At 32.8% G+C, this 19,842-nt stretch overlaps 1 long non-coding RNA gene across 3 annotated transcripts; it reads left to right on the top strand.

The window, feature by feature from the left end:
* Positions 1–14,246: 14,246 nt before the first annotated feature.
* On the top strand, positions 14,247–16,933 carry LOC145100248 (uncharacterized). 3 transcript variants are annotated; one of them, XR_013704923.1, is made up of 4 exons: positions 14,247–14,881; positions 15,155–15,207; positions 15,612–16,114; positions 16,686–16,933. It is a non-coding gene; the product is annotated as an uncharacterized LOC145100248 (long non-coding RNA). The 3 variants fall into 3 exon arrangements; XR_013704925.1 differs by lacking the exon at positions 15,155–15,207; XR_013704924.1 differs by having other exon boundaries at positions 14,247–16,127.
* Positions 16,934–19,842: the final 2,909 nt, after the last annotated feature.

A 19,842-nucleotide genomic window follows, 5' to 3' on the forward strand; every position in this document is an offset into this window, starting at 1 on the left:
GAAGATGGTTAAAACGATCGAAAGCCTGAATAAGTTTTTCCTCTGGCTTTTGTTGGAAAGCATCGAACTCAGAAAGCAATAAAGTTTGGATGGAATGTTCCAGGTCTTCATCAGTTGAATACAACTCTTTGAGTCTATCCCAGATTTCTTTTGCTATGGTGCAAGAGCTTACCAAACAAAACGCATCAGACTGCAAATCGAATCTTTTCATTCTCATGGATTTGATGTTGCACAACAACTTTTCTTTTTCGTCTTGAGGAATATTCACCACGTCAGTTAAGAGTTGGTTGTACTCCTTTTGGGTTAAGTTTTTATGGTTCTATTTGTTCAAGAATGAACAAAAGGACCCAATGTTATTGCTTCCCATATAAGATAGCCATTGTCTTTAGATCCAATGACGTAGTCTTGAAAGTGATGCGTCCAAACTTCATAATCTTGAGTGTAAAGAATAGGAATTCTAGTTGTGGATCCAATGGTATTGGAGATATTGATCGGATTGGTTTGAGAATCGTCAAGAGACATAATGACCTTTTTAGATATCTGCTAAGAATCAGATTTGTAAAACTTGAATTAGGGTTTTATCAAAAGCAAGAAACAACGTCAACGGAGAGACGACGGCTCCTACAGATTCAATAAAAGCGAAAACCCTAAAAGATTCTTCCAATAGAAGAGATGCGTATTTATTACACAGTCTCCTACTCTGATACCAATTGATGAGAATATAATCTCTTAGATCGATAGATTCAGCGGATAATAAAGAATAACAACAAGAATGGAAAATAATGAACATAATAATAAATCAAAATGTGTGTTGAATGATTAATATGCTCTATCTGAGAAGAATTCAATCTGAATTACTACTGTAGAGATAGGCTAGGGTTACAATACTTGATCAACAAAAAAAGATTCAGCGTAATTAATATAATTCATGCATGCACTATATATATATATATATATATATATATATATATATATATATATATATATATATATATATATATACAAACCCTAGACAAATCACGGCTGGAAAGGCCCAGACCGAGAGTACTTAATGGACTGAACTACAAAGCCCAATGAGACAACCTTCTTGGACTTAACAAATGTCATTCTAAAAAAATTTCATTTAAGCAAAATCGCATTCTGACAGAATAAAATAAGTTATAATCAGTTAAGATTACAAATTAAATTAGAACTGAAATTGAATTATTTTTTATAAAAAAATTAGAATTACCCCTTCAAATTCGAATATTTCCTTTTTTTAAATACAACTAGTTTCCTAAACTATCATTTTAATTAAATTTGAGCGATATTATGGTACATGATATTCCGTTGTAATATCATAGACCAACAAAATCATATCCATTCATTATTTTCATCTATTGGTCCAGAATTTTCCTTACATGCACATAATAGTTACTAAAAACACAATAATCCCTCTCTCTCTCTCTCTCTCTCTCTTTCTATATATATATATATATATATATGTATATATATATATATATGTATGTATGTATATATATATATATATATATATATATATATGGGGATAGGGAATATACATTGCAGCCCCACCTAAGCATAGGTACTAAACCTCTAAATTATGCATTTTTATCTTAGTAAATGTAACCGATTCAGTTTTCACTAGGTAAATATACACTTCCCAATTGCATTTCTTTCCTATATTATCATATATCCATCCATGTTTTCTTTCCTCCATTATAGTCTATTATTTCATGTCGGTGAACATTACTATTTTCCACCATCATGAAGGTCAAAGATAATTAACACTTTAGCTTTCCTCTCAAAATTATTGCATCAATATTGAATCTGCAACGTAAAATTTTAATCACGAATCCCCTAATTAAAATCTTTATCTAATAAAACGACATAGTTTCATGAGGTTTAGTACCTAAGCTTAGGTAGGGTTGTAATGTATATTCACTTTTCCTTATACATTACAGCCCCACCTAAGCTTAGATACTAAACCTCTAAATTATGCACTTTTATCTTAGTAAATATAACCGATTCAATAGAGAACCATATATATATATATATATATATATATATATATATATATATATATATATATATATATATATATATATATATAGAGAGAGAGAGAGAGAGAGAGAGAGAAAAGTTCAATAGAGAACCATAATTATTGGTTCTACAAGGAAGCAAATATTTTTTTCAAGTTCTATAGTTTATTCTTTATCGAAAAAAAAAACTAAAAATATCTAAATTCATAATTTAACATTTGAATGTTAAATATATTTTTTCAAATTCACCGTGTGAATTTAGATTCACATTGTGAATTTGACGATTTTTTTATCGAATTTGATATCATTGGAAAAAAATATAAAAAGTTATGAATTTCTGTATTTTTAGTTTTTGTTTTTTTTTTTTTTGATAAAAAATAAGTTCTAAAAGTTGAAAAAAAGATTGGTTCATTGGTTCCTTGGTTAATTATGGTTCTCTATTGAACCTCACCGTATATATATATATATATATATATATATTGAGAGAGAGAAAGAGGGAAGTTCAATTGAGAAAATAAAAAAGGTTGAGAATGAGAGAGTCATGCTCAGCCATTCATTTATTTTTGCCATAAAAGCGTCTGTCGTACCAGCGAAAATGGGAAAGGAATGCACATGCGTTTCCAACAAAACATGTTGAAGAGTTGAAAACTCTTTTAAGATCGAATAGATCCTTAACAAATAAAACAGAAAGTAAACCAAAGCACAAACACACAATGAATCAAAAAGATGTCGCATGATTAAAACAACAACACCTTAGAAGTGTTCGATGAAGGACTTCTACTATAGAGGTGTGCTAGGGTTACAGTGCAATTGAAGAAAAATATTAAAGAAGCGTATCTAATGTGATGCATGCATGCACCATAAATACTAAACCCTAAAAACAAATACACAGTTGGACAAGCCCAAATCGTGAATACATTGGACTAAACTAATGAAGCCTAATTGCGCAACCCATTGAGCTCATCTCAAATTTAGTCTCCATCAACTTTCGGAATTCAGCTATTAAGCTAGGATTCGTGGAACCGAATTTGATGTCATCGACATAAATTTGGACGATCATTAGGTGTTCGCGCTCTTTCTTGTGAAAGAAGGTTGGGTCAACCAAACCTTGTTTGAATTTATACATTTTCAGAAAACGAGTTAATGTTTCATACCAGGCTCTTGGGGTTGCTTCAGATCGTAAACTGCCTTGTCCAGGATGTAGCAATGATTGGGAAACTTTTCGATCACAAGCCCAGGAGGTTGCTCAACCTAGACTGTCTCTTCCAGTTCTCTATTCAAGAATCCACATTTGACATCCATTTAAAAAACATCAAAATTCTTGTGAGCAGTGTATGCCATAAAGATCCGAACGGATTCTAAACCTTGCTACAGGAGCGATGGTTTCTTCGTAATCTATACCTTCTTCCTGGCAATATCCCTTAACTACCAACCTTGCCTTGTTGTGAATTACATTCCCTTATTTATCCATCTTGTTCCTGGATACCCATTTCAATCCAACCACAAATGCATCCCTTGCTGTGGGAATCAGTCTCCAGACTCGATTTCGCTCAAACTCATTGAGTTCGTCTTACATGGCATGTACCCAATCGGAGTGATCAAGTGCAGTATTCACTGTTTTTGGCTCAATCTTAGAAACAAACGAAATAAACATGCATAATTCTACTTAAGAGAATAAAGTAGTTTGCTTCACTTTCAGTTGAGAGCGTGTGAGAACTCCCTCAGATGATTCGCCAATTACTTGAGTTTTTGGATGATCGCGTGTTCATTTTACTTGTGGAGGATAATCTGGATCATAAGCCGGATCCAATTCAACATTTATTTCTTCTTCGAATTCTGATTGAGAATCTTTTTTATTTGTATTGTTATTCTCCCCCTCGAATGACGAAACAATCTCAACATCCGGGTCAGAATTTTCCCTCTCGATTGGACTTTCATCGGTCATTGTTGGAGATGGTTTCTCCCCCTGGAATGAAAATTCAGGTCACTTTGGTGTAGATGAACTCTCTCCCTGGAATGTAGAACATCTATGAGTAGGTTTGCTCGAGCTTTGAGATTCACCTTGATCTTGAGGTTCGCTTGAGCTTTGAGGTTCGCATTGATCTTGAGGTTCGCTTTCCATGTCTTGTGCCGCTTTATTTATTATCTCCTTCAGGTTGTCAACTTTATTATCTGCTGCTTCTGCTTCAGAGAGAATGGCTTTCTCCGGTTCATCAAAGAGTATTATGTACTCTTCAAACAGATTTGATATTGGAACCGTGACTTGACCTTTTTGTAGAAAGATCTCCTTCATTGGACTTTCGCTTGATTGAAGTTTTTTCACGTAACTACCATCGAATGTGACATCATAGGTTTCTTCAATCTTCTTTGATTGTCTGTTCAGAACCCTATATGCCTTGGAGGTCAGAGAGTATCCAAGGAAGATCCCTTCATCTGCCTTCACATCAAACTTGTTTCGGTTCTCTTTAGAATTAAAGATGAAGCACCTGTAACCGAAAACACGGAAAAATTTAATATTAGGCTTACGATTATTGAAAATTTCATAGGGTGTAACTGAAAATCACTTATTGAGGAAGGTTCGATTTTGGGTATAGTAGGCAGCTGCAATTGCATCAGCCCAGAAGTATATAGGTAAGGAAGCAAAACTGGGCATGCTTCACACAAGGAACAGTTTCTCCTTTCAACTACGAAATTTTGTTGTGGAGTATAAGGAGTAGAGAAGTTGTAAGACACTCCCTTTTCAGTAAGAAATTCTTCAAACTCTTGGTTTTTGAATTCCAACCCATTGTCACTTCGGACATTATTAACCACCTTTCGCAGTTGAAGCTCCACTTGCTTAATAAAGTTCTTGAGCTTTCGAGTCACCTCTGATTTCTGTTTAAGAAACAAAACCCAGGTGAAGCGTGAAAAATCATCAACTATAACGAGAATGTACTTTCTACCACCAGTGCTTTCTATGGCCGAAGGACCACACAGATCGATGTGAAGAAGCTCAAGAGGTTTGATGATCCTTGTGTTGACAATTGTGGGGTGACTCTTTCGGGTTTGCTTTCCCATTTCACATGCAACACACAGATGTTCCTTATCAAACTTTAGAAGTGGCAGTCCTCGCACATGATCACCAAGAGCTTACTTGTTAATGTCTTTGAAGTTAAGGTGTAAAAGTCGTCGATGCCACAACCAGCTTACATCAGAATGAGCTTTCCTTAAGTGACATACAGCAGGCTTTCCACATATCAGGTTTAGATTTAATGGATACATTTCGCCTTTACGCTGTGACTTCAGCAGAACCGTCTTAGTTTTCTTCTCAATGATCTCTGATCCTTCATCATCAAAAGAGACCTTCAAGAAATTTCCTATAACCAATTGCAAGACACTGATGAGATTGTGTTGCAATCCTTCCACGTATGCCACCTTTAGAATCGAGAAATCCCCATTTGTGATCATTCCATGGCCTTTTATTGTGCCATATGAGTTGTTACAATATGTGACACATCCACCATCTTTTAGAGCCCAAAACTCCCTCAGCTCTTCCCTTCTTCCTGTCATGTGACGTGAGCAGCCACTATCTATGTACCATTCGTTGTCGAACTGCTTGTCACTGATAACCTGCAAAAATCAAGCAGATTTAGGAACCCAAAGTTGATTGGGTCCATGTGAGCTTTTTACAGTACAGGGAATAGAAATTGAAAGATCAACCATATAAGTTCTTTTTATTAGAGTGGTTTCATCTTTCCTTTTTATGGTAAAGACCTTGATTTTGTTATCTTTTGGTTTGTTTAATCAGGTTGAGGATTTTTATTTTGATTCTTAAAAAAACTTGGTTTCGTGTTTCCTAGGGTTAGCTGATGTATTCTTTGTTTGCATTTTGTCTTCAGAGATGAGCTTCCCTTTTCCCTTGCGATCCTTCACATCCTTGTTAGGATTCTGCTCTGATCGAGAAGAAGGAGGATGGGGTTTAGGACCGAAGTTGGGATTTCGGTTCTTGTCACCACTTGATCTGGGACCAAAACTTCTTTTTTGGTTCATTTAACTGCAAGATTGGCAATGAGTGCATGGACCAGAATTATCCTTTTTTCCTTCTTTCGCCTTGAGAGTTGATGTGTTTTCTGTGTGAACATAATTGAAGTTTTGGGATTGCCAAAACTGCTTCCTTTCATTGAGATTCTTTTGATATCTCCTGTTTCGCTGGCATTTTTGTTCATCAAGTTGCTTTTTAGACTTGTGAATATTTACTTTCGCCTTTGGTCTCTCATCATGAGGTTCACTTTGCATTGAAGAGGTTTCACTTGTCACCTTCACAGGTTCGCTTGGAATTTCCTTAGTACCACTTGTGCTTGGTACATTAAAGCTTGCAAGATTATTAAGTGGTTCTGCCATGTATCTGCCTTTAACCCTCCATGAGGTTCACTAAACCGACCGTCTCATCTGCACTGTCGATTGGAGCGGACCAAAGATGATCATCACAGCCTCCGGCGTTGTCTTCGTTTACTATGGATGTAAATCCGGTTGTCTGTTTCCGAGTAACCCCTGTTGTGGTGTATACCTGATTAGGTACAGTTTGTATCTTTTGATATACCACATCCTTCTGTTTCAGAACCTTGGACTTATCTTGGGACATGCGAGCGAACTCAACCGAATTTTCAGATATAAGGCCTTTGGTAGGTTCGGTTTCGCTTTTGACAAACTCTGAATAGTCAAATTAATCCTCTACAGATATTTCACTTATATCACTATCCTCATTAAATTCAGAAGTGTTTTCAATGTTTATTTTGTTTTCTGAACTCAACTTGTCATTCAATAAGTCAAATTTTTGCATGCTTTCGGCCTTTATTTTCAATTTATCATTTTCGTCCAAAAGGTTTTTAAGCATGTCCTCATGGTCTTTGGACTTAATACAGGACTCGATTTTGTCCAGACCAATCTTATAGGCATCAGATATTTCATCTGAAGAAACAATAGATTCACAGTTATAACCATCAATATCAACTTCGTCCTCCTTTAACTCTAGGAAGGACAAAATCATTTTGTGAATCATTTTGCCGATTTCACAGTCTAAATGCAATTGAGTGATATTAGTATATAAACGTTTAGAAATTAAGAAAAAAATGTTTCTGTGTTTCAAAAGCTTTAAGTTATCACGTTGCAAATAAATAACTTCATCTTTCGCCCTAACTAACTCCACCTCCTTCTGCTCTATCCAAATTCTTATTTCCTCACTCTTTGAAGACACCCTGCTGATTTGATCAGTTAGGTTAGAATTTTCTAGCCAATTTTGTTTTAGACTACCACTTAAACTAGAAAACTTGAATTTTAAATCATTTAATTCCTTTTCATAGTTATTAACTGGTATTTTCAGAGAATCAAGGATAGATTGTACCTTCTTGATCAACTTATCACATTCGTTAATCTGTTCTCCCATTGGTTTGGCTTTCTACTATGTGGGGGCTTGCGAACTTCTTCCTCTTTAGATTCTGTAGACAAGACTTCTACACCACCGAATTCAACATCAGCAATGTTTCCCTACACAATCAAAACATTCATAGTATTGTTAGATGTTTTCTTCTTCTTTATTTCCTCCAGCTTGCGTGAATAGTATGCTTCATCATCTTCTCCATCCTTCTTCTCAGCCAGCTTTCTCAACATGCAATCTTTGGCAAAGTGATTTTTCTATGGCAGAAATTGCAATCATAACCGGAGTCACCAACAAGCTTGTTCTCCTTCTTCGCTTCTTCATGCTGAGGACCATTTTTAGCTTTCTCTTTCGCCTTTTCAAAGCTATAGCTTCCTTTCCAATTTCGGTTCTTGGAGGTAAGGAACTTTTTGCGAGCAAACTTTTTAGGATTAGAGACCATTAAAGCATATTCATAATTCATCATATCAGATTCCGAGATATCCAACTCTTCTTCTTCTTCATCCATGTTCTTTCCTTTGGAAAGAAGAGCCAACGATCCCATACTAGAGACCACATTTGTTTCCTTAGTCACAACGCTTTCATGTGATTTCAGTATTCCCACAAGCTTCGCCAACGAATAGGATTTGAACTGTTCATGGGCTTTTACAGTCTAAACCACCGCCATCCATTCGGGTCATAGGCCATTCATATAGGTGACCTTCTTCTCAATTACTTCTCTGCCAATTCCATGCTTGATCATTTTGCTGAGGAGACGATTAAAGCGATCAAAGTTCTGAATGAGTTTTTCTTCTGGCTTCTACTTGAAATCACCGAACTCAGAGAGCAAAAGAGTTTGTATTCAGTGCTCTAAATCTTCATCTGTAGAATACAGCTCTTTAAGCCTATCCCAAATTTGTTTCGCTGTTGTGCATCTACTAACTAGACGAAGGGTATCTGATTGCAGTGCGAATCTGATCATTCTCATAGCTTTAATGTTGTAAAGAAGCTTGTCTTTCTCATCTTTAGCAACATCATTCACATCAATCATCAGCTGGTTGTACTCCTTTCGAGTCTTGACGACTCTTTCCATTCCAGTATGAGAAAAAGGACCCACAGTGATCGCTTCCCCGATTAGATAGCTATTTTCTTCTAAACCAGAACATAGTCTTCAAAGTGATGCGTCCAAACTTCGTAATCTTGAGTATACAAGATTGGGATTCTCGTAGTAGATCCAATGATGTTGGATATGTTGATGGGGTTGGTTTGTGAATCATCGAGAGACATGACGACCTGTTTAGAATGTTTGTCAAGAATCAGACTTGTAAAGATTGAATAGGGTAATATCGAGATCTATGAACAACGTCAATGAAGGAATGACGGCTCAGCAGATTTAATAAAAGCGGAAACCTTAAGAAAATTCTTCAAACAGAAGAGATGCGTATGATTTACACAACCTCCTGCTCTGATACCAATTGAAGAGTTGAAAACTCTTTTAAGATCGATAAGATCTTTAACAAATAAAACAAAAAGTAAACCAAAGAACAAACATACAATGAAACAAAAAGATGTTGAATGATTAAAACAGCAACACCTCAGAAGAGCTCAATGAAGAACTTCTATTGTAGAGGTGTGCTAGGGTTACAGTATAATTGAAGATTAATATTCAAGAAGCATATCTAATGTGATGCATGCACGCATCATAAATACTAAACCCTATAAACAAATACACAGTTTGACAAGCCCAAACCATGAATACATTGGACTAAACTAATGAAGCCTAATGGCGCAACCCATAGACTCAACACATGTTTCTTTAAACTATGCTAATCATTACCTTAATATATACAAAAACATAGTTTTTTTTTCGCTTTTTAAATTTTTAAGAAGCTATTTTTATCGAAAAATCATTTTAAATATACCAAAATTCATGATTTTTTATTCTATACAAATAGACATCTATATTCATATAGTTTTAAGATAAAACATTTTTTTTTTATATTTTTACCTATCGTTATTCAGAAGTGAATAAAAATGCATCAAAATTTTACTACAGTACATTCCTTATTCACTTATGAATAAAAATATATAATTAATTTTTTTATAGTTTAAGTATCATTTATACTACTTATTCATATATGAATAACAAATTAACTGTAACAAAAATTTGATAAATGTTTTATTCATATATAAATATAAAATATAACAACTAATACACGTTTTGTTCAAATATAAATAGAATATATGACGAAAGATGATGTAAAAAATATATTTTAAGTAAGAAAACATTATTACGTGTCATATTCATATATGAACGATATTAAACTGTAAAAAAAGTTAAGCATTCGTTTTATTCATAAGTGAATAACGAATATAATGTAATAAAAATCTATCAGATTTTTATTCACTTATCAATAACGAGAACTGGAACTCTAAAAAAAAAAATTAATCTTAAAACTATATCAATATGGATTTCTATTTATAGAGAATGAAAAACTATGAATTTTGATATATTTAAACTAATTTTTCGATAAAAATGACTTTCTAAAAATAATAAATAAAAAAAACAAAAAAAAATGTTTTGTGTATATTAAGGTAATGATTAACATAGTTTAACGAAACATGTTTGGTTGGAAAACACATGTTTATCCGTTGTCCGTTTCTGCTGGTACGCCTAAATGTTTTGCGGCAAAATAAATGTGTGACTAAGAATGATTCACCCATTCTCAACTTTTTTTTTCTCAATTGAATCGTCATATATATATATATATATATATATATATATATATATATATATATATATATATATGAGCTAGGTTCAAATGTGGAGTGACATTTATTGTGCGGACGTCTGGACAGTGTTAATCTGTGAGAATGATAAAGAAAATATGTTGTTTGATAATATAAATACGTTTAATCTTAGATAACTATTGTCATTAACACACATTTTCACTAATTAAATCGTCTATAAATTTATTATAGATTTATTATTATTATTTTCATTCTGTCATAATGTTATACTTTTTATTGAATCGTATTCTGTCAGAATGAAAGTGAGTAAAAAACAATGTGTGAGAACAAAATGAATGAGAATTAGTAACATGAAATGATGATATTTATGTAAGGTTGAATGTATTTGTATTACTAAACAACTTATTTTCTTAGTAATACTTATAGAATAGCACTCTCCATACATCCACACAATAATTGTTCATCCAAATTATAACTTAGCATATATATATATATATATATATATATATATATATATATATATATATATATATATATATATATATATATATATATATATGTTCAGGTTCATTTGAGACCATTCTAATTTTGTGAGACCGTGAGACCAAATCTAAAAATAATTTTAAAATGCAAAATAAATGGAAAAATCCAAAAATTCTTTTTTTAAATGTTATTTTCGGAACTTGAATTAACTAAAAAAAATATTAAAAAAATATAAAAAAAATAAAAAAAAAAATCCGTTTTTTTTTTGAAAAATACGTGAAATATTCTAAATAGAATATTTCACTGACATATTCTAAAAAATAATTTTAAAATGCAAAATAAATGAAAAAATCTAAAAATTCTTTTTTTAAATATTATTTTCGGAACTTGAATTAACTAAAAAAAATAAAAAAAAATTCTATTTTGTTTGAAAAATACGTGAAATATTCTAAATAGAATATTACACTGTACATATTCTAAAAATAATTTTAAAATGCAAAATAAATGGAAAAATCAAAAAATTCTTTTTTTAAATATTATTTTCGGAACATGAATTAACTAAAAAAAATAAAAAAAAATAAAAAAAAAATAAACAAATGCGTCTCACGGTCTCACAAAATATAAGTGGTCTCAAATGAACCTAACCCTATATATATATATATATATATATATATATATATATATATATATATATATATATATATATATATATATATATATATATATATATATATATATATATATATATATATATATATATAAACAAAGTCGGGACACGTTTTTTTCGCGTTCGAATATAATTCCAAAAACTTTAGTTTCTCCTACATGATATGATGAAACTTGGAAACTTGCCCACCACCTTTGTCATCATGGTGCCTATAAACACGACGAAGTCGTGTATTTTACAAAGAGCCATCAAAAGTACCTTTCAAATTTCCCTACGAAGATATTGTCTACAATTCTTAATAATATACGTCTTTCAACCTTTTTATTATTTTTATTATAAAATCTTATAATTTGTGATATTAATTATATTTATTATAAATATATAAAAAATACGACTTTGAACAAAATGTAATTTACTTTTATATTATATATATATATATATATATATATATATATATATATATATATATATATAGGGTTAGGTTATATTGTTTTCAGTAACTATTGTGTGCCAGAATGCACAGATCTGGACCATCGGATGAATAGAATCAACAATCATGATCTGAGAGTCTATGATATTACAATAGGGTAGCATGTATCATATAATCACACAATTTTTATCAAAAGGGTATTTTGGACAATTAACTACATTTATAAAAGGAAATTTTCGGAGTTTTAGGGATGATTAATTCTCCTAATTTAAAGAAATCTGAATTTTTTAATTAATTCAATTTCAATTTTTACTGATTTTATTCTATCAGAATATTTTTTTTGTTAGAATGATACTCTTTCAGAATTTTATTCTAACAGAATATTACTGAAGAAAAACAAAATTCATGAATAAGATGTTCAAATAACAAACATTCTAATATATTCTTATATATCCGAACTTAAATACAAATTCATACATATTCTTACATACTAAAAGTCTTATACATTTTAATATAGTTATAAAAATTCTAAAAGAATATAAACAAAAATGAATAACATTCTTAAAAAAAATAACAACATTCCGCTAGAATACTATCGTGTGCCATGTTTTTTTCTTGAATTCTGAAAGAATATTGTTGTTTTTGGATGTTGAATCTTGAAATTCTGAAAGAATATTCTTGTTTTTCTTCATTCTTTGAGAATGAAGTATCATATATCTTTTTTTCATAAGTTTCCTCATCATTTCTGCATCATCCTAACAACTGCACTTTAAGCATACAAATAATTAATTGCAATTTTTTCAGAATACAACAAAAATATTCTTACAGCTCATATATATATATATATATATATATATATATATATATATATATATATATATGTATATATTCTGCTTTTTAGCTTTCTACTCAATCGGTCATGTTTAAGAGAAAGAATATCAAATTTCACAAGATGGGTATCTCAAATCTAAATGGATCTAGAAATGAAAAAGATATTCAGAGTAGATAATTTGCAACTACATTGAAAAACTATGTTGAAGTTGGAAAACTTTCAAGAAAGAAAATAACAAAACATAAATTACTATAGATTAACCTTGTAATATGCGTTCTTCCTCAACTAATTTTTCAGTAAGTGTGAAGTCAGGCGTATCCTCCATTTGAGTGCAAGCCTGGCAGTCAAGTGCCTTCATATAACAAATATTAAGTCACAATCAAACATTCATCAGTAATGTAGCTTGCTTAGAAGATATATGTTTAATATACTTGGAAACTTGTTAGTTATTTGAAGAAAGATCATATATACCTCAAAGAAGGTGCAACAAATGAAGAAGCAGCGCTCTGAAGGACACTAACACCAATTAACCGTACAAAGGCTGCTTTATCTTGCTCCAAAACGTACTTCATAGTTGTTCCTGAGAAGTCAAAGCATCGATTGATCAGAGGTGAGGTGGTGTAAATAAAATCATCAAGGCGGCGTAAATTACAAAACATGAGCAGCAAATGCATACCATTTAGAGAAGCTATACGATCTGAAATCCAAGTTCTTGAGACTACAAGAACAGCAACATCAAGAAGTTGTGCTCCCTGCTTGTCAAGTACTGTGGGCACCTACATTAAGAATTTCAAAGGTTGATGAGGTTTGCATAACAGAGAGTCCTTTAAATAAAAATCATATAGCAGAGTAATCAGAAGAAGATCTATTCAATAATAGAAAAAGAAAAGAAAGTCCGATTGACTTGTAATCCGATTGACTTGTAATCCGAATTCATACATAAATAGAAAAGAAAAGAAAGGATCATTAACATGCAAACCCATCAAATAAAAACCAAACCCTAATAACAGCAAATCCAGATGATAATCTAAATTAACAAGAGAAACAGATTGAAAAGTTTGACGGATCGAATGATGGTACGAGAAATAGAAGAACCTGAGAGCAAAGAATAGAAGTTGTTGAATGACGATGTCGGAAGCTGATTTTAGGTCTAAGAAAGAGGCGAAGAGAGATAGATACAGAAAACAGAGAAGAGATTTAGGACTATGGTTAAGTAGTTGGTCAAAAAGATTTTTATGGCAATTCCCATTAATTAAGGGATTTTATTTTAATTATCATTCTAAAGTTACATAATTACCCTTATTCAATTTTTTAATTATTTAATTATTCCTCAATTCCTATTGGTGCATTCAGTCACACAATAGTTGTCAAAAACATTTGAACCTAGCTCTCTCTCTCTCTCTCTCTCTCTATATATATATATATATATATATATATTAAAATTTTCTCATGTTAGCTACAGTAAATTTGCTAGGTATTTGGCAAAATTAGTCCCCTATCTATTTCTGTACGTTCAAATCTATTTTTTCTTTGCCTTGGGCCTTTTATGTCATTATTTAAATTGGTTTTACACGTGCTGTTGGTTGTCCACCAGGGTTACCAGGTGTAATGCACCGCTTAAGAGGTGATACGTGTTCTGTCCACATGTCACCCACCACCCCAAAAATCCATTCGTGTCACACAGTCTACTCTTCCAAACTACCCTCTCATCTATGCTCTCTATCTCTCTTCTTCTTCCACCGTTCCTCTTTTCTTCGTCCTTCGTTCTATCTCTGCCCACATATTCCCTGATTACACCTCCGATTCTGTATGTTCAAATCTATAACCGCCCCTATCATCCAACTTCGTTCCTCCACCGCCACATCTATCACTCTTTTATTCCATTTTCAGGCAGATGGAGTCGGTTCCTTGATAGAACTCCCAAGAGCAGATGTAGCGATGATTACATCGTCGATTTTGCTCTGGTCCTTCTCTATTCGATTACATCTTTGGTTTCCAATAAACCACCGCTCAAAGGCCAGAAGAACCTTCTGATACACGAAGGGGTTTCTACTGATTTAAGACCTAGATCGATTTAAGCGTTTAAGTAAGAAAAATACCATTTCTTTTATCTATGTTCCGATCAACACTCGACTATGACGTCACCGTTGACCACCTGCTCCACCGCCGTCTTCACCGATACGCCGGCGACATGCACACCTGATATTGACGACGCGTACAACTTAAACAACTTGTTTTGGTGTGTGATTTGGGCTTTCACGTTCTCCGGTTCAACATCTGTTATAAGGTTCTTCACTAGTTCTACTTAAAATTTTCAATTCATCGAGGTTCATATACAATTATACTCTGATTATTTTGTTTTCTTTTGTGATTTTTTTTGTTAGCATCGATTTCTTACGAATGGTTACTAATCAGTCATGCTTTCTTTACTTCACCATATTATGTAGAAATTAACCGTGCTTTCTTTAGTAATCAACCAAAATATGTAGTCCCTATTTCATTGTAGACCAATCGGCCCTAATCTTTAATTTCTTTCTTCATATTGTTACTGTGTTTTCAGTTCTGCTGCTATCGTTGTTGCCCAAGAAAGCCCTAACATCAATTTATTAGATGGTTAGCAATCAACACTTCTACTGATTTCATTATTTCTACAAACACTGACTTCTTACGGTATTTTGTTATTCTATATGAATAAGGTTTTTTTCTTCTTCATCCTTTTTGTGATTGGAAATATCAAATTTGACAATTTTCTCAAATTTTAAAGAAGGTTTCATGTTGCATTCCAACAGCTCGATAGAATGCTTGAACCAAGTTTATCAATTGTTTGTCTAATCCTTTAATTCAACTTCATTTTTTTTAAATGGGTTGACCTCGGATAGACGAAAGTGGTTAGTTAGTTCGTGTTCTCAAAATCATTCTTTTCAATTATGTTCCACATTCAAATAGGGCTTTTTTTGTCATTTTAGGAAGTGATTAAGCTTATAGTCGCTTTATTTGTAATGGCTGTATTGAAACAGGAAGAAGAAAAGGAAGATGATCCAGTACCAAAAAACATGTGGGCTAAGTGGAGACTTGGAGGTGTTCTCGGAGTTGTTTTAACCGGTGAAGTTTAATGGCTATTAATGTTGGTATAGTTATAGTTTCTAAAATAATTGGGTTTACCACATATAAATTTTGCACATCTTGAAATTTTTCTATTTATCTATTTTTTTTTTTACTTTTTGATATTTTGTTTTTATTGTTTAATATCTGTTCTATTCAAACCTTCTCAGGCCCCCTAAAAAACTTAAACCTAGAAGTTATTGGTATGATAAAGTATCTGAACTTTAGGGAAAAGTATGTTGTTTTTGTAGGAACAACAGGTGGCCTGAGGTAAATCTTTTCACCGGAGAAACCAAAATCTTGCAAGAGGACATCATATATGATTGTTGTAAGAGCTTGAACCCTGATGTGAATTTTGGGACATGTTGAAGAAGCTTTTAACAACGACAAACAGAAAACTTGGACTGTATCCAAAGATGTAAGTCCAACAGGTTAGATTTCATACTAAAATTTATTTATTAGTATGTTACGTTTCACTTATAAACATTGATTTTGTAACTGAAAACATTTATTTGGATTGCTTTTCCATTTATTTTAAAAAATTACCACTCCGTCCCTACAAGAAGAATGACAATGACGGTGAAACAAATTACATTTATACAAACATGGTAAAACAGAATAGAAACAAACACAGTAATCTTTTCACTATTATTCTAGCACATAAATACAATTCATCGGGCTACATGTTAGAATTAACAACATACTTTCATTTTATTGTTTAATATAGCATCTTACTTTGATTTATATTTCTTAATTTTGTTTTGTTTTTTTTAATTACTATAATGTATCAACTTGCTTTCATTTAGCAATGAAAGTACATTGCTATTTAAAATTAACATGTCATATTAAACTGTAAAATGAAAATACATCGCTACTTCTTGCATTTAGTCATTGATTAGGACAAATGCAAGAAATGTCAATGTATTTTCTTATTGCTTATTTTGTTGATTTGTTTTTGTTCTTATTTTATTTTCTATCTGAATATGCAGGTGTGGTTGGGAGAGGCAAGTTGTGGTTATTTTGTTGAAGAAAAGAAAGATATGCATAAGTTGTAGAATGAGAAGGAGTAACTATATGTGATGATATATTGTCTTCATTTTTATGGGCATTTCACCCAAAAACAAAAAAATTCCAAAAAAAAAAATGTAATACGCATGGGTGCACCACCTAGTTTATATCAATATTGAATATTACTCATATTTTATTATGACGACGATGCAAAGCATAGCATCATACTTTTCAATGGTTATTGTATTAAAAATATTTTATTTTGTTTTATTATTATCAATAATTATTTCAACACAGGCATCAACAATTTTCATTTAAAATTCTCTATTCCAAAATTTCTAATTACATTTTAAAAATGATAGATGTCAAATATAAATACTTTGTGTGCGTGGTAAAGTTTGTTGCGGTTTGGTGCGAAATGAACAGTTTTGACAATGAACAGTTTTGACAAGGTTTGCGGTTTGATGATATATATGTTTGAGGATATAAAGAAATGTGGATTTTATTTAATTTTATTTATTTGTTTATGTGTTGCTTACGATCTAAAGAAAAGCATAAATAAACAAACTTATTTTTCGGCCCGTGAAAACTTGAGATTTTGTCCGGTAAGAATTATATTTTGTTTTTTCAGGTAAATTCATTTTTGGGAGAGTGTAATATAGATAAACATTTTTTTTAACCTAATAAAGCATCAAATAATTATATTTTGTGAACTAGTATGCCTCAGATAATAATATTTTTAATTCTTGAAGATTAAGACACAAAAAAAAAACATTCTTAAAGTAAAATACGTGAAAAAAGATAAGAATGTGCTAATAAAGCATTCTAAAAGAATATAGTTAGTCCATTCTAAAATATTATGATGACGATACATTTTGAAAGAATAAGACAATTTTCTTTTTGGAAGATTGACAACTATTGTTCATTCTCATCCCAGACTTCAGCATCGAATCTTTAGACCTTTGATCTTCATGTTCTCTTCACGCATAATGTAACGTCCGTGTTTCTAGGCTAGGCATTAATATTGACATAATGGTCTAGGTTAACCTTTATAACTCATTTAGAAGAAATGAAAAGGAGTTATGTGAATTTTATGTGAATTATGTGTTTTATGCTTAATTATTAGGGTTTAATTAATTAAAAATAAAAATAAGTGTCAAAATATCTTTACATAAAGTTGTAGTGGTCGAAACAAGGATTTCGGGGATATAAAGAATGCCGAAATCCGAGTTATAACGAAGAAGTTATGACCTGTCGAAGTTTCGTGACAAAACCGGCACGGTGCCGAATGTCGTAAAAAGTGAGTTTTTGATAAACTACTTTTTAGCCTTAGTAATCTAAACGAAAGTCGTGGTATTCGTTAAACCGAGAAGTTCGATAAAAAGAACGCCCAAATGTGACTTCTTATGAGGAAGTTATGATTTTTCGAAGTTTCAGCTTAGCAGTAGACAGCTAAAAACTCGAATTTTAGATCGAGCGATTTTTAGCCAACACAACCTAAACGAGAATTGAAGGTCTCGTCATTAGGAGCACAACGGTAAAAAGTCTGACGAAACGGACGTCGGATGAAGAAGTTATGAATTTTTAACGGATTTTCTGTCCTGGTCTGTTAAAAATAATAATATAAAATTTAAAGTCAAAATTAGCCGACGAATTCTAAACGGAAGTTGTAGAGTGTAATTTTAGCTACCCGTGCATATAAAGAACGTCAAAAATGGAGCTCGTATGCGAAAGTTATGGATTTTAGAAGTTTTGGCGCAAAAATCGAGAAAATTCGCATAGTCACGAGTTGCCACGATCACGGTCGCTGAAAAAAGTGCCACGTGTCCTGCTGAGTCATCCGAGCTGCTGAGTCACCAACCTGCTGAGTCACCGAGCTGCTGAGTCATCCGAAGCCGTGGCACATCCGAGGAGCGACGCATGTGCAGCCTATCTCCGAGCCTCGCACGAGTAAGACGACTCCGCGGTCCAATCAGCGAGTGCCACCGAGACCCTCGCACCTGCTGACCACCTGCGCATCGGACACACGCCTCGGACCAATCACAGACTACCAGCGAGCCCTCGCATGCGCAAACCATGTGCGAGCCTTCGCCTGCGAACCCTCGGATCTGCGACGTGTAGTTCCTTCTCAGCCGTCCAATCAGAAGCTCCACCCTATAAATTGAAGGGTGCGAGAACTCCCGGGGGTATTTTGAAAACTTGTAATTTTTAGCCCCTTTCTCCATATTTCTTTCATATTATCATCCCCCGAAGCCCCGGTATCGATTATAAGCCCCTGAATACGCCATGAAGTGCCCGTGAAGCCCGGAAAATTTATCTTTTCGGTTTCGAAGCCCGACCTTTCGCAGAGCCCGGTTTCTCAATAAAACTCCTGGTTTTATTAGAAACGATCGTTTTAGGAAACGAATTGTTTCCCGGTTTTCATTAAATCAAGTGAGTGTGTAGTAATTTTCACCTTACACATAGATATGAAGTATTTTACATAAAATACGTGTTGTGTGAATATATATTGTTTGTTTATTTGAGATGGGTGTTGAAGGAATGATTTATACATGTTTTTAAATAATTTAAACTATATATGTATTTTTATCTATGAAAAATGTTGGGTAAAACATGGGTAGATGAAATAGTGGGTATGATGAAAGGTGAGTTGGATAAAGGAGATGATCAATAATATTGATCATGAGTTGAGGGTGAGTGGTGAAAATTTGAGAGAATCACTTACCCAAATTGTTGGCCCCCGTCATCCAGCAGAGTATGGATGACAACCATGGACTATTCTAGACAGTCTATGGAACACTAGCAGGCCCGCAGCCTGTAGGTGTAATGAACTATATGTTCATTTGTTGTACTCTAAAACCCATTGACATGTATTTCAGGAGAGAACACCTGTAAATAATATTGTCGATAAATGAGAGCTATGGACTTAGCACATGTTGAATAAACTTTGGCAGCTATGGAATTAGTGCCCGTTGTATAAACCCCGGTCACAACGTGACTTTGTGTCTATTCCTTAGGATGAATCCTTAGGAAGGAGTGATAGTTGATTCTTAGGGTAAACCCTTAAGAAATAAATAAAATAATGGGGTTTGGGGTAATTAGGTTGATTGATTGATGTTTAAACATAATAAATTTCTG

Source organism: Lactuca serriola, chromosome 4 (genome assembly GCF_051521515.1).
Source record: "Lactuca serriola cultivar US96UC23 chromosome 4, Lser_US96UC23_V15, whole genome shotgun sequence".
NCBI lineage: Eukaryota > Viridiplantae > Streptophyta > Magnoliopsida > Asterales > Asteraceae > Lactuca > Lactuca serriola.